The sequence below is a fragment of the Melanerpes formicivorus genome, unplaced genomic scaffold (assembly GCF_026170545.1).
Source record: "Melanerpes formicivorus ecotype bairdi unplaced genomic scaffold, bMelFor1.0.p_v2 SCAF_49, whole genome shotgun sequence".
NCBI classification, from domain to species: domain Eukaryota; kingdom Metazoa; phylum Chordata; class Aves; order Piciformes; family Picidae; genus Melanerpes; species Melanerpes formicivorus.
Genome location: NW_027142401.1, coordinates 639,175 through 652,511, shown reverse-complemented (window position 1 = coordinate 652,511; position 13,337 = coordinate 639,175).

Genomic DNA, 13,337 nt, shown 5'->3' with positions numbered 1-13,337 from the left:
CCTATCCCCTCTTGAACGCCTCCAGGGACTGTGAGTCCACCACCTCCCTGGGCAGCACATCCCAACGGCCAACAACTCTTTCTGTGAAGAACTTTCTCCTCACTGCAAGCCTAAACTTTCCCTGGTGCAGTTTGAGACTGTGTCCTCTTGTTCTGGTGTTGGTTGCCTGGGAGAAAAGACCAACCCCCACCCGGCTACAACCTCCCTTCAGATACGGGTAGAGAGCAATAAGGTCTCCCCTGAGCCTCCTCTTTTCCAGGCTAAACAACTCCAGCTTCCTTAGCCTCTCCTCACAGGGCTGTGCTCCAGACCTTTCCCCAGCCTTGTTACCCTTATTTGGACACGTTCAAGATTCTCAATATCCTTCTAAATTGAGGGGCCCAGAGCTGGACACAGTACTCAAGGTGTGGCCTAATCAGTGCTGAGTACAGGGGAAGGTGATTTCCCTGCTCCTGCTGGCCACACTATTCCTGATGTAGGCCAGGATGCCATTGGCCTTCTTGGCTACTTGGGCACACTGCTAGATCATGTTCAGCCTACTATCAACCAGTGCCCCCAGGTCCCTTTCTGCCTGGCTGCTGTCCAGCCACTCTGACCCCAGCCTGTAGCACTGCATGGGGTTGTTGTGACCAAAGTGCAGCACCCAGCACTTGGACATGTTGAATGCCATCACATTAGACTCTGCCCATCTGTCCAGCCTGTCAAGGTCCCTCTGCAGAGCCCTTCTCCCCTCTAACAGATCAACACCTGCTCCCAACTAAGTTTTTAATGTTCATGCAATCTATAATTCTCAGAAGATGAATAAGGGTTTAAATGCAGGCAGCAGCTGAAAAAGTTTCTTGTACGTTAAAATTTAGCTCAAGCTTCTGAAAACAAAATTAAGACATTCACAGGGAGGGAATTCTGCCACTTTACTCTGCTCTGGTGAGACCTCACCTGCAATACTGCGTCCTGCTCTGGAGTCCTCAATATAGGAAGGACATGGACCTGATGGAGCAGGTCCAGAGGAGGGCCACAAAAATGATCAGGAGATTGGAACACCTCTGCTTCATGGACAGGCTGAGGGAGCTATTCTCAAATGTTTAGTAAATAATTCTAAGTTTTGTTAATAACTCCATAGAGAGCATGCAGCAGTCATCATTTCACATTGCTAGCACACAGGAGCGATGTTTGGACAGTGGTGTACTCTGAATGTTTAACACTTCAATTGTTGTGCCTCCTATCTAATCAGCTAGGTTTTAAAGGGTTCACACATAGCTGCTATAAAAGAGAGTTTTATCTCCCAGCCAGCTTATCCTCCCACTGCTTATCCTCTAGTTAGCTCTTGCTCTTTTTTCCAGCATCTATCCCTTTGAAAGATTTAGAGAAAACACTTCAAAGTGTTGTGTTTTTTTTCAAAGATGTGGTACTTAAGATAAACTCTCATCCTGCCTGACCCTCTCCTCTTATTTCCCATCTTGCAAACATTCACATTCAGCTTTCTCTTCTCTGCTGCTGTTACATCCAGTGGCCAAGCCTTGTGCTCACTTCTTATATGGCAATCAAAATACATTTAAGAAAAGAGAGTCACATCTCTGTAGATATCACTATTTGCCAGCACAGATTGTCTTGCCTTTTCACTAGGTTTAAGGGGTTTCTTTGTAGGAAATATGTGAAGTAGTCCAGCTATCAAGTACAAAAGTAGTGTAAAAATAGCCTGCTAATTGTCATATATTGTATTAATATCAAAGTATAATGCACGTGATGGGAAGTCTCATACCAAGTGCAAACTCCTTCAGGTCAGGTCAAGTGCCTTACAGTTCTACATTCAGCACTATTTTCAGAGATCTTGTTGTTATTATATTAAAAACAACAGCAGCAGCAGAAACAACCTTCCTCACAAGCACAGCTACCAAGCATTCTGGCTAACAAATGATTCAATGACAAAACTTTTCTTCACCCTGGGGCTTTTTTCCTTTCCCCTTGGGAGTGGGCTGCCACTTAGATGATCCTTCATGAAGGTCTTATGTCAGCTGGGGCAGATCCTTGCCACTGATAAGCTGTTCTGATAGAGGTGTTAGCTTCTGCAATGACTACAGGCTTGGGGCAGTGTGGCTGGAAGGCTGTCTGGCAAAGGGACCTGAGGGTTTGAATTAACAAGCAACTGAGTACAAGCAAGGAGTGTGCCCTCGTGGCCAAGAAAGCCAGTGGCATCCTGGATAGGATTAGAAATGCTGTGTCCAGTAGGAGCAGGGAGGTGATTGTCCCCTTGCGCTCTGCTCTGGTGAGGCCACACCTTGAGTGTTGTGTCCAGTTTTGGGCACCTCAATACAGGAGAGATGTGGAGGTGCTGGAGCCAGTGCAGAGGAGGGCAAGGAAGCTGGGGAAGGGCCTGGAGAATAAATCATATGAGGAGCAACTGAAGGAGCTGGGGATGGTTAATGTGAAAAAGGGGAGGCTGAGGGGAGACCTCATTGCTCTCTACAACTACCTGAAAGGAGGTTGTAGAGAGGCTGCTGCTGGTCTCTTCTCACAGGTAATTGGTGACAGAACAAGAGGGAATGGCCTCGAGCTGTGGCTGGGCAGGTTCAGACTGGACATTAGGAAACATTTTTTCAGGGCAAGAGTGGTCAGGGATTGGAATGTGCTGCCCAGGGAGGTGGTGGAGTTCCCAAGCCTGGATGTATTTAAAGGTGGTTTCCATGTGGTGCTTGGGGCTGTGGTTTAGGGGTGACCCTTGTAGAGTAGGGCTGTTGGTTTGACTTGGTGATCCTGAGGATCTTTTCTAACCTGGCTGTTTCTGTGATTCCATGACTTGGTGCTGTGCAAAACAAATAGGTCATGCTGCCCCTAGCATGCACTTGAAATTGGCACTGTGTCATCATTGCCACCTGCTCATTCACTGGCAGGACAGAACATGACGATGTGTTCTAGTAAATGGATGTCCAGCAGCTCAACTGCTGACACAGTGACAGAGGCAAAGGGTAATGAAGACTCATCAGAAAGTATCCCAGAGGGTAGATCCCCTGCAGCTGGCAGCACCGTCAGCCAGACATTCCATTTGGCATTACTTCGTAGAGCTGTGATACTCAGTGCCTCTGGTGAGCTTTGTGCACTCTTCCAGATGATATATTTGAAAAGTTGAACAGGCACAGGACATTACTGCTGGAAAGTGTTAGCTTAAGCTACTCACCTGCAAGCTTCCAGGTCACACTTCCACAGGCTGTCGTGCCTTGGCTTACTAGTGGCATGAGATATTTAAAGAAGGGCATGCAGCAATGGCAGCAAAACCACTGCCACTTGAATGAAATTTACAGCCTGGTAGCATTTAATTTTTGTAATCTTGGGTATAGAATCATAGAATTATAGAATTTTTAGGGTTGGAAGGGACCTCAAGGATCACCTAGTTCCAACCCCCCTGCCAAGGGCAGGAACACCTCACCTCATACTACATCATGTTGCTCAGAGACACATCCAGCCTGGCCTTGAAAGCCTCCAGGGAGGAGGCTTCCACCACCTCCCTGGGCAACCTGTGCCAGTCTCTCACCACCCTCATGGGGAAGAACTTCTTCCTGACATCAAATCTGAATCTACCCATTTCTAGTTTTTTTCCATCCCCCTTAGTCCTGTCACTCCCTGACACCCTAAAAAGTCCCTCCCCAGCTTTCCTGTAGCCCCCTTCAGATAGATACTGGAAGGCCACAATTAGGTCTCTTTGGAGCCTTCTCTTCTCCTGACTGAGCAGCCCCAACTCCCTCAGTCTGTCAACGCTAAAGTATGAAAAAACAACAACAAGAAAAAAAGGAGCAGAAATAAACTCTGTCATGGAGACAAGATTCTGAAAAAGAAATGCTACCTTTCTAAATGGCATTCCTTCTGGGACTTGCTTTTCTTTAAGGAACCACATTATGATCTAAATAAATTGCTGCAATTATGACTCTGAATCAGAGAAGTACTTCAGCACATATTTAACTTAAGCATGAACTTGGCATGGGCACTCCTACGTGCTGGCTTGTGATTATATTGCTGTAACCAAAGATAGAAACACTACCCTTCTTATTCAGTACATAGCAAGAGTAAAACTTTCAGCTCAAGAGAATAAGTCACCTTTTGGCAGGTATATGCTCAGTACAATAAAATCCATTGTACAGCTGAGTTCACAAGGTTGCTTCCTCCAGCTTTTCTTTCATTTATCTGGAAATAGCCCTGCTGCATTGATGAGGACTAACTAGGTATATCAGATGGAGACTAGTTGTCACAGGTGTCCTTGAAAGGAAAAGTAAAATTAATCCATTTATTTAAGGAAATAAGGCAATACAGATATAAAGCACCACTCCTACCCAAGGCCCTTGTATATATGGAATGGAATGGAATGGAATAGTTTCATAGTTTCATAGTTTCATTTAGGGTTGGAAGGGACCACAAGGATCATCTAGTTCCAACCCCCCTGCCATGGGCAGGGACACCCCACACTAGATCAGGCTGGCCAGAGCCTCATCCAGCCTGGGCTTAAACACCCCCAGGGACGGGGCCTCGACCACCTCCCTGGACAACCCATTCCAGGCTTTCACCACTCTCATGGTGAAGAACCTCCTTCTCACATCTAGCCTGAATCTCCCCACCTCCAGCTTCATTCCATTCCCCCTAGTCCTATCACTGCCTGAGATCCTGAGAAGTCCTTCCCCAGCCTTCCTGTAGGCCCCCTTCAGATACTGGAAGGCCACAATTCGGTCACCTCAGAGCCTTCTCTTCTGCAGACTGAACAGCCCCAACTCCTTCAGTCTGCACCCATAGGACTGTCATGGAATGGAATGGAATGGAATGGAATGGAATGGAATGGAATGGAATGGAATGGAATGGAATGGAATGGAATGGAATGGAATAGAATAGAATAGAATAGAACAGAACAGAACAGAATAGAATAGAATAGAATAGAATAGAATAGAATAGAATAGAATAGAATAGAATAGAATTAACCAGGTTGGAAGAGACCTTTGAGATCATTGAGTCCAACCTATCACCCAACACCATCTGATCAACCAAACCATATATATTTTTATTTTCGGGGGAGGAAATAGACCAAGAGGAATATGATATGGCCAGGTTAGAAAACTGTGTGAAAGGTTGAGAATTCAACTTATTTTTAGAGTTCATGGATGAACTCTAGAATACATACACATCCTGGCCAGCAACTAGCAAATAAATATTATCTCAAAGTCCAGCAGACCTGTCTTGAATTGCTAGAATTTTAGGAAATAAAAGAATCCCTACAGCAGTATCTCAACTCAAGACTCTTTCAGTGTTTCACATATTTGATCATAAGGCATAGACATCCAGACTCATCATTACCTACGCTAGGCCACTGTTACCCGAAAGAACAGATTGTCTTTGCCTTCCCCCTGCTGCCACAGTTCAGTTCTGAAAGTGTCACACAGAGAAGGAAACACAGACATCTCAGAGGTTTTTTTCTCTCCTCCTTCTTCCTTCTCCTTTAAGAATTAAGTAATTTCTTCTTACACCAAAGAGCTATGTCGTTTGGGTGAAGCAAAGGAAAATAAACTCAGTCTTGCTTCACTTACTCTTAGGAATTATAGAATCATAGAATTGTTAGGGTTGGAAAGGACCTCAAGGATCAACTAATTACAACCCCCCCTGCCATGGGCAGGGACACCTCACACTACATCAAGTTGCTCAGAACCACATCCAGCCTGGGTGCAAAAACTTCCAGGGATGAGGCTTCCACCACCTCCCTGGGCAACCTGTGCCAGTGCCTCACCACCCTCATGGGGAAGAAGTTCTTCCTGTCATCCAATCTGAGTCTACCCATTTCTAGTTGGTTTTTTTCCATTCCCCCCAGTCCTATCACTGCCTGACACCCTAAAAAGTCCCTCCCCAGCTTTCTTGTAGCCTCCTTTGGACACTGGAAGGCCACAATGAGGTCTCCTTGAGCCTTCTCCACTCCGAACTGAACAGCCCCAACTCCATCAGTCTGTCCTCATAGGAGAGGTGCTCCATAAGGAAGGAGTTCTCACTGCAGAATCAATGAAGTAAATATCTCTAAACTCTCCTGTAATGTTGTAGGTACTTTGGAGGCACAGTAAATGTTCATAAAGGAAATAACACCAACGCCAAAGTAAAAATAGGGATAAGTATCCAATGTCTGTGCTTTAGGCTGAATCTCTTAAAGTTTTTCCTCAGTGATAGATTTCTTATTCCTGCAGAATGCTGCTTCCCCAATGTGACATTTAAACTTTTTGGAGTTTGACTGCCCTATGAGGTAAAGGTCTTCTCTACTCATTAATTTCCCATGTTCCACTCCGGGCTGTTATGTTCAAAGCTTAAGAATTAATGTGGCAGAGAAGTCCTAATAACAGCGCAATGATTTATGGCCAAAGACTATCGAATAACTTCACATTTGAGTATGCATTGGGATTTGAGAGAATCCTTATAAATAATATTGAAGAAGAGAGAGAGTCCATAAATAAAATACGTAGAGGCTAGGGAACATAAATACCACGCAATGTCTTGGACGTGAGGGTGTAAAAGAAACAACATTGTTTGAACAGAGCTCTGGATCAGAGCCTGATTTCTGCTGTGATGACATAATCCTGTTTAATCCCATTACTTTATTAAAACTCTAATTAATTTCTCTTGTGCCTTTTTTTCTGTTGTGTGTGTGCATGAGAAGTAAATTTGATGCAAGTGACACATGTGGCATTATATCATAGAATCATAGAATTGTTAGGGCTGGAAAGGACCTCAAGGATCAACTAATTCCAAGCCCCCCCTGCCATAGGCAGGGACACCTCACACTACAGCAGGTTGCTCACAGCCACATCCAGCCTGGCTGCAGAAACCTCCAGGGATGAGGCTTCCACCACCTCCCTGGGCAACCTGTGCCAGTGTCTCACCACCCTCATGGGGAAGAATTTCTTCCTAACATCCAATCTGAATCTACCCATTTCTACTTTTTTTTCCATTCCTCCTAGTCCTATCACTCCCTGACATCCTAAAGAGTCCCTCCCCAGCTTTCTTGTAGCCCCCTTCAGATACTGGAAGGCCACAATTAGGTCTCCTGGGAGCCTTCTCTTCTCCAGACTGAGCAGCCCCAACTCCTTTAGTCTGTCCTCTTAGCAGAGGTGCTCCAGCCCTCAAATCATCCTCATGGTCCTTCTGTGGACACATTCACTTCCTCTTCTTGTGCTAAAAATAGAAATTGGTCTAATTAATGTCCCATGAATACTCTAACTGCTTGCTGTAAAGCCCTAACTGGGCCTCCATCTGTCACTTCTTTGCTGTTTTTATGAGGTCACCAAGAAAACTCATCATGTACCTTCTTATGGCTCGTTGAGCTCTTATCAACTACTCAGCAAATTATTGATTAGTGGATAAACTGGGGAGTATTGGCTTTTCCTTTCCTTGAAATTCTGCTGCTGCCAACAGGAAGGCTTTAAAATACAGCTTTGCAGAGGTTTAGTTCTAGATCGTGAATCAGACATGGAATTTCAGATGTTTTTCAGCACCACCAGTTATTCATCCCAGAGTGTTCTGGTCCATGAAATCTGCAATTAAAATCAAATGCTAAACAGATTTCTAGCCCTTTTATATGGTAAGGCAGGATTTTCATTCCATTTAGATCGGGGCAGAAATACAACTGGGATCCATCAAAGCATAAATTTTATTTGGCTGAAAAGATTACATGTTGCCAATTAAGTGAGAAAATGTTAATTCATTTTTTACTTTCTATTGCATCTGGTTGCAAATGAGACAAAGTTGCTTTCGTCTGCCCCAAGCCAAACCAGAGCTCTCTCTCATAACCATAATTTTCCTTTACTACTTGTACTTTTCTTCCCTTCACGCTTCTAACCCCCTGCAGTCTTCATTAACCTCCATGTCCACGTTCCCAGAAAAGGTTGCAACGTTTCTTTTGTAAGGCTTGGATATTTTCATTCTAGCTGCTGCCGCGGATAAATCCCAGCAGCTGCTCGACAGGTTGTATATTTCTCTGTGTGGAAATAGGCAAGGTTGCAGCACTTCCCAGCATCACAGCATCACAGAATTTCAGGGGCTGGAGGGGACCATGAAACCTCATCCAGTCCAACCCCCCTCTCAGAGCAGGAGCACCTACATCAGATTACACAGGAACACATCCAGGAGAGTTTTGAGGATCTCCAGAGAGGGAGACTCCACAACCCCCCTGGGCAGCCTGTTCCAGTGCTCTGTCACCCTCACAGGGAAAAAAAAATTCCTCATATTTACATGAAAATTCCTATGCCTCAACTTCCACCATTGCCCCTTGTGCTGTCATTGGGCATCACCCAGCAGAGCCTATCTCCAGCCTCTTGGGACTCACCCTTTACATATTTACAACCATTCATGAGGTCATCTCGCAGTCTCCTCTTCTCCAAGCTAAAGAGCCCTCAGCTCCCTCAGGCTCTCCTCATACGGAAGATGTTCCACTCCCTTAATCCTCTTTGTAGCTCTGCACTGAACACTCTCAAGCAGCTCACTGTCTCTTGAACTGAAGGGCCCAGAACCAGACACAACATTCCAGATGCAGCCCCAACAGTGCAGAGCAGAGGAGGAGGAGGACCTCTCAACCTACTGGTCACACCCCTTCTAATCCACCTCAGAATGGCATTGGCCTTCCTGGCCACAAGAACACATTGCTGGCTCATGGTCATCCTTCCATTCACCAGGACCCTCAGATCCCATTCCCATTCTCTGCTCTCCACCAGGTCCGTCCCCAACCTATACTGGTGCATGGAGCTGTTCCTTCCCAGGTGCAAGACTCAACCCTTGCCCTTGCTGAACTTAATCAAATTTCTCCCTGCCCATATCTGTCAGTCTGTCCAAGTCTGGCTGAATGGCAGCACAACCTTCTGGCGTGTCAGCCACTCCACCCAGCTTGGTGTCCTCAGCAAACTTGCTGACAGTGCACTCTGTGCCCTCATCCAGGTCATTGATGAATATATTGAGCAGTACCGCTCCCAGTACTGACCCCCGAGGGACTCCACACTTACCAAGAAACCAGGCTTTAGGGTGGGTTTTTTTGTACCATTAGTTTTTCAGTGCACCATTTTTAACATTTTTCTCTTTTCTTTTCAATCAATAATTAATAAGGCCATTTGGGTTCTGTGTTGTATGCAGGTGTCGATAGCTGTACCCATGACACGTCATAAGACAACTCTCTTTACAGTCCTTTCGGTCTTGTTTTTGGTTTGCTTGGTTGGTTTGATCTTTTTGTTTGGTTGGATGCTTGCTTTGTTGTGTTTTGTGGTTTTGTTTCTTGTGGTGTTCTTTTCCCTTTGGTGTTATTTGATGCCATGGTAAGGTTTAATTGGACTATTTTTTAATCACTTCTTCTCTTAAACATTTCTCTTTTTTTTTTTTTTGCACAATTAGCCTGCTCCCTCATCCTTTCTTTTTTTTTTCAGTAAAGCTGCAGTATAGAGACACCTGCTGGGAAATGAATGAACAGAAACCAATCCAAATATCCATAATAATAATTACAGTGACAAAAATAAAACTTAGGGATGGTAACATTCTGGTTGTTGGGTTTTTTTTTTTACAGCTTTCAAGATGGAAAGCACTGGTTAACTTTTTTCTTTGGTGTTCTTCATTACTTCAGGAACATTCTTAACTAAATCTATAAAAAGTTCTAGACAAGGAGGTTTGGTTTGAACATTCAATAGGATAGGATAGGATAGGATAGGATAGGATAGGATAGGATAGGATAGGATAGGATAGGATAGGATAGGATAGGATAGGGTAGGGTAGGGTGGGGTAGGATAGTAGGGTAGGGTAGGGTGGGGTAGGATAGTAGGGTAGGATAGGGTAGGATAGGGTAGGGTAGGTCAGGGTAGGGTAGGGTAGGGTAGAAAGAATAGAATAGAATAGAATAGAATAGAATAGAATAGAATAGAATAGAATAGAATAGAATAGAATAGAATAGAATAGAATAGACCAGACCAGACCAGACCAGACCAGACCAGACCAGACCAGACCAGATTGGAAGAGACCTTCAAGATCATCAAGTCCAAACCATCATCCAACACCATCTAATCAACTAAACCATGGCACCAAGCAACCCCATCAAGTCTTCTCCTAAACACCTCCAGTGATGGTGACTCCACTACCTCCCCAGGCAGCACATTCCTATGGGCAATCTTTCTTTCTATGAAGAACTTCTTCCTAACATCCAGCCTAAACCTCCCCTGGTGCGTCTTGAGACTGTGTCCTCTGGTTCTGGTGCTGGTTTCGTCATGAGGTCTGTGGTGACAGGTTGGACTTGATGATCTTTGAGGTCTCTTCCAACCTTGGCGATTCTGTGATTCTGTGATTTCAGTCTTATGTAGAAACTTTTTCTCACATTTGATTATAATCCCCCCCTGATAGTCACATTATTAAATAAAATTTTCATTAGCCAGAGAAGACAGGATCATATACTTGCTTAATAACTATTGCATTATTGCCTAATGGCTACTTTATTATTGTCTACTGTTTATACAACATATGTTATATATCAAATACCTTATTTGTTTAGACAAGTAATGGCAAATCTAATGGCAAACAGTAGGGGGTTTATTGTTCATTCTTTTCTGTAGTTTCTGTCATAATTCCTAGTTCCTACTTTGTTTTGAAAGTCTCCTGAGGATAAGTGCCTGTAACACATGCTCCAAAACATTTGCAGTGATAGCTCCATGTGCTTATGAGTTAATACATTCGGGGGGGGGGGGGGGGGGGGGGGGGGGGGAGAATATAATTCTTGCAGTTAATATTTTATGAATAGTTTCCTGAAAAAATATGAAAACTATTATTTCCCCCCCCCCCCCGATTTGTTTTTGTTGTTTGGTTTTTTTCCCTTGGTGTCCCCCCCCCCTCCCCCCCTCGGCTTTTTTCCCCCTTTTTTTGATTTTACCACCCATGGGAAGAAACAGCACTTTCCAAATGGTTACACTCGGGAATACCTTCACAAAGTACTTTTATCACAGTACCATAGTACATTAGAGGTTGGAAAGGACCTCCAGAGATCATCAAGTCTCTGCCATAAGCAGGATCCCTTAGGGTAATTCTCACAGGAATGCATCCAGACAGCTTTTGAATGTGTCCAGAGTGGGAGACTCCACAATCTCTCCAGGCAGCCTGTTCCAGGGCTCTGTTACCATCACTGTAAAGAAGTTTCTCCTCATGCTGAGGTGGAACCTCCTGTGCTGCAGCTTACATCCATTGCTTCTTGTCCTATCACAGGGAGCAAGTGAGCAGAGCCTGTCCCCTCCTGCCTGACTCCCAGCCCTCAGCTAGTTATAAACATTTATTAAATCCCTTCTAAGCCTTCTCTCAGCCTCTCTTCGCCAGGCAGCACTCCAGTCTTCTATGTTCAAGCTTGTACCTGTTTCTTGTCTTATTATTGCACACAACTGAATAAAGCTTGGCCCCCTTGACTTGACATCCACCCCTCAGATATTTATATACATTGATCAGATCCCCTCTCAGTCTTCTCCTCTCCAGACTAAACTCCTCTCCCAGTTTTCTTCATAGGGAGGTGCTCAAGTTCCCCAGTCATCCTCATAGCCCTCTATTGGATTCTCTCCAGCAGCTCTCTGTCCCTCTTGAACTGGGGAGCCCAAAACTGGACACAGTATTACAGGTGTGGTCTCAGCAGGGCAGAGTAGACGAGGAGAAGAACCTCCCTAGACCTGCTGGACACACTTTTCTTCATGCACCCGAGGAAACCCTTGGCACTCTTGGCCACAAGGGCACATTGCTGTCCCATGCAGATCTTGCATTCTATTCTAAAATGAGAGTTATTAATGACAGATAACACTGATACTCATGTCAGTTCTAACAGGACTACTCTAATTCCAGAACCACATTTCAAGTCTAGCCTTAAGACTTTCACCTGAATGAGTTCAATAATAATGATACCAAGAGCTGGACATTACTGCTGATTTAGCATCACTATTAATGAATAGCCTCAATAAATGAATGGAATGGAATGGAATGGAATGGAATGGAATGGAATGGAATAGAATAGAATAGAATAGAATAGAATAGAATAGAATAGAATAGAATAGAATAGAATAGAATAGAATAGAATAGAATAGAATAGGTTGGAAAAGACATTTAAGATCATCGAGTCCAACCTATCACCTGACACCATCTAATCAACTAAACCATGGCACCAAGTGCCTCATCCAGGCTCTTCTTAAACACCTCCAGGGATGATGTCTCCACCACCTCCCTGGGTAGTACATTCCAATAGCAAATCTCTCTTTCTGTGAAGAACTTCTTCCTCACATCCAGCCTAAACATCACCTGGTGCAGCTTGAGACTGTCGCCTCTTGTTCTGTTGCAGGTTGCCTGGGAGAAGAGATCAACCTCTACCTGGCTACAACCTCCCTTCAGGTAGTTGTAGACAGCAATAAGGTCTCCCCTGAGCCTCCTCTTCCCCAGGTTAAATAACCCCAGACCCTGGAGCAGGTGCTCATGCAACATAAAGAACACCTTTGTTTCAGTGGGGGTATTTTTAAGACTATTTTACTATGCTCTCAGAAGCTTTTCTTCTATATGCATGAAATGTTCTAGCAATCATGCTACTAGTCTCCATAATCAAAGAGTTCCAGGACTGCCTTCACATAACACAAGGTAATTAGCTAATTACTAAAGTGTAGCCTTTGAATAGGTTAATATTATTAAATATAGCAGTATTATTAACTATATTGATATGCTACAGTAGTATTATTTATTTTATGTTATATTAGTCTATGATATATTATTGCATTTGATTGGCCTTGGGTTAATAGGTTGATTATAACACAATACCACACATGTAAAATATGTGAAGCTGTGTAACAAATGCTTTGCACATACCTCGAGTCCCTACGAAGGAGCTCCTTAGAAGAGGAGAAAAAGCAACACTTTTCATTCTCACAAATGGTTCCTTGTTCTGTTGTAATATCCCAATCATGAAATCCCAAGACTCAAAGTGATGTCCAAGGTAGTATTCTGACTCTGATGACTCTCTACTTGCAAGAAAATTGCATGCTAAGGATTAATGTTGACTTCAGTGCATGGAGTCTGTGCCCAGCAAAGTGCAGTTAAAGAAAGCATGTGCTTTAAAAAGCACAACTCAGCACTTTGCTTCTTTATGTTATTTTAGCTACAGCTGTTGTGCAGATCAAACTTTCAATGACTGTTTTTTAGCACATAAGTAGATGTATCATATGCTATCTTAAGACACTTATGGATATATTTTTCCCTGTTCATAGATTCATAGAGTGGTTTAGGTTGGAAGGGACCATAAAGATCATTTCATTCCAGCTCTCTTTCCATGGGCAGGGACACCTTTCACTAGA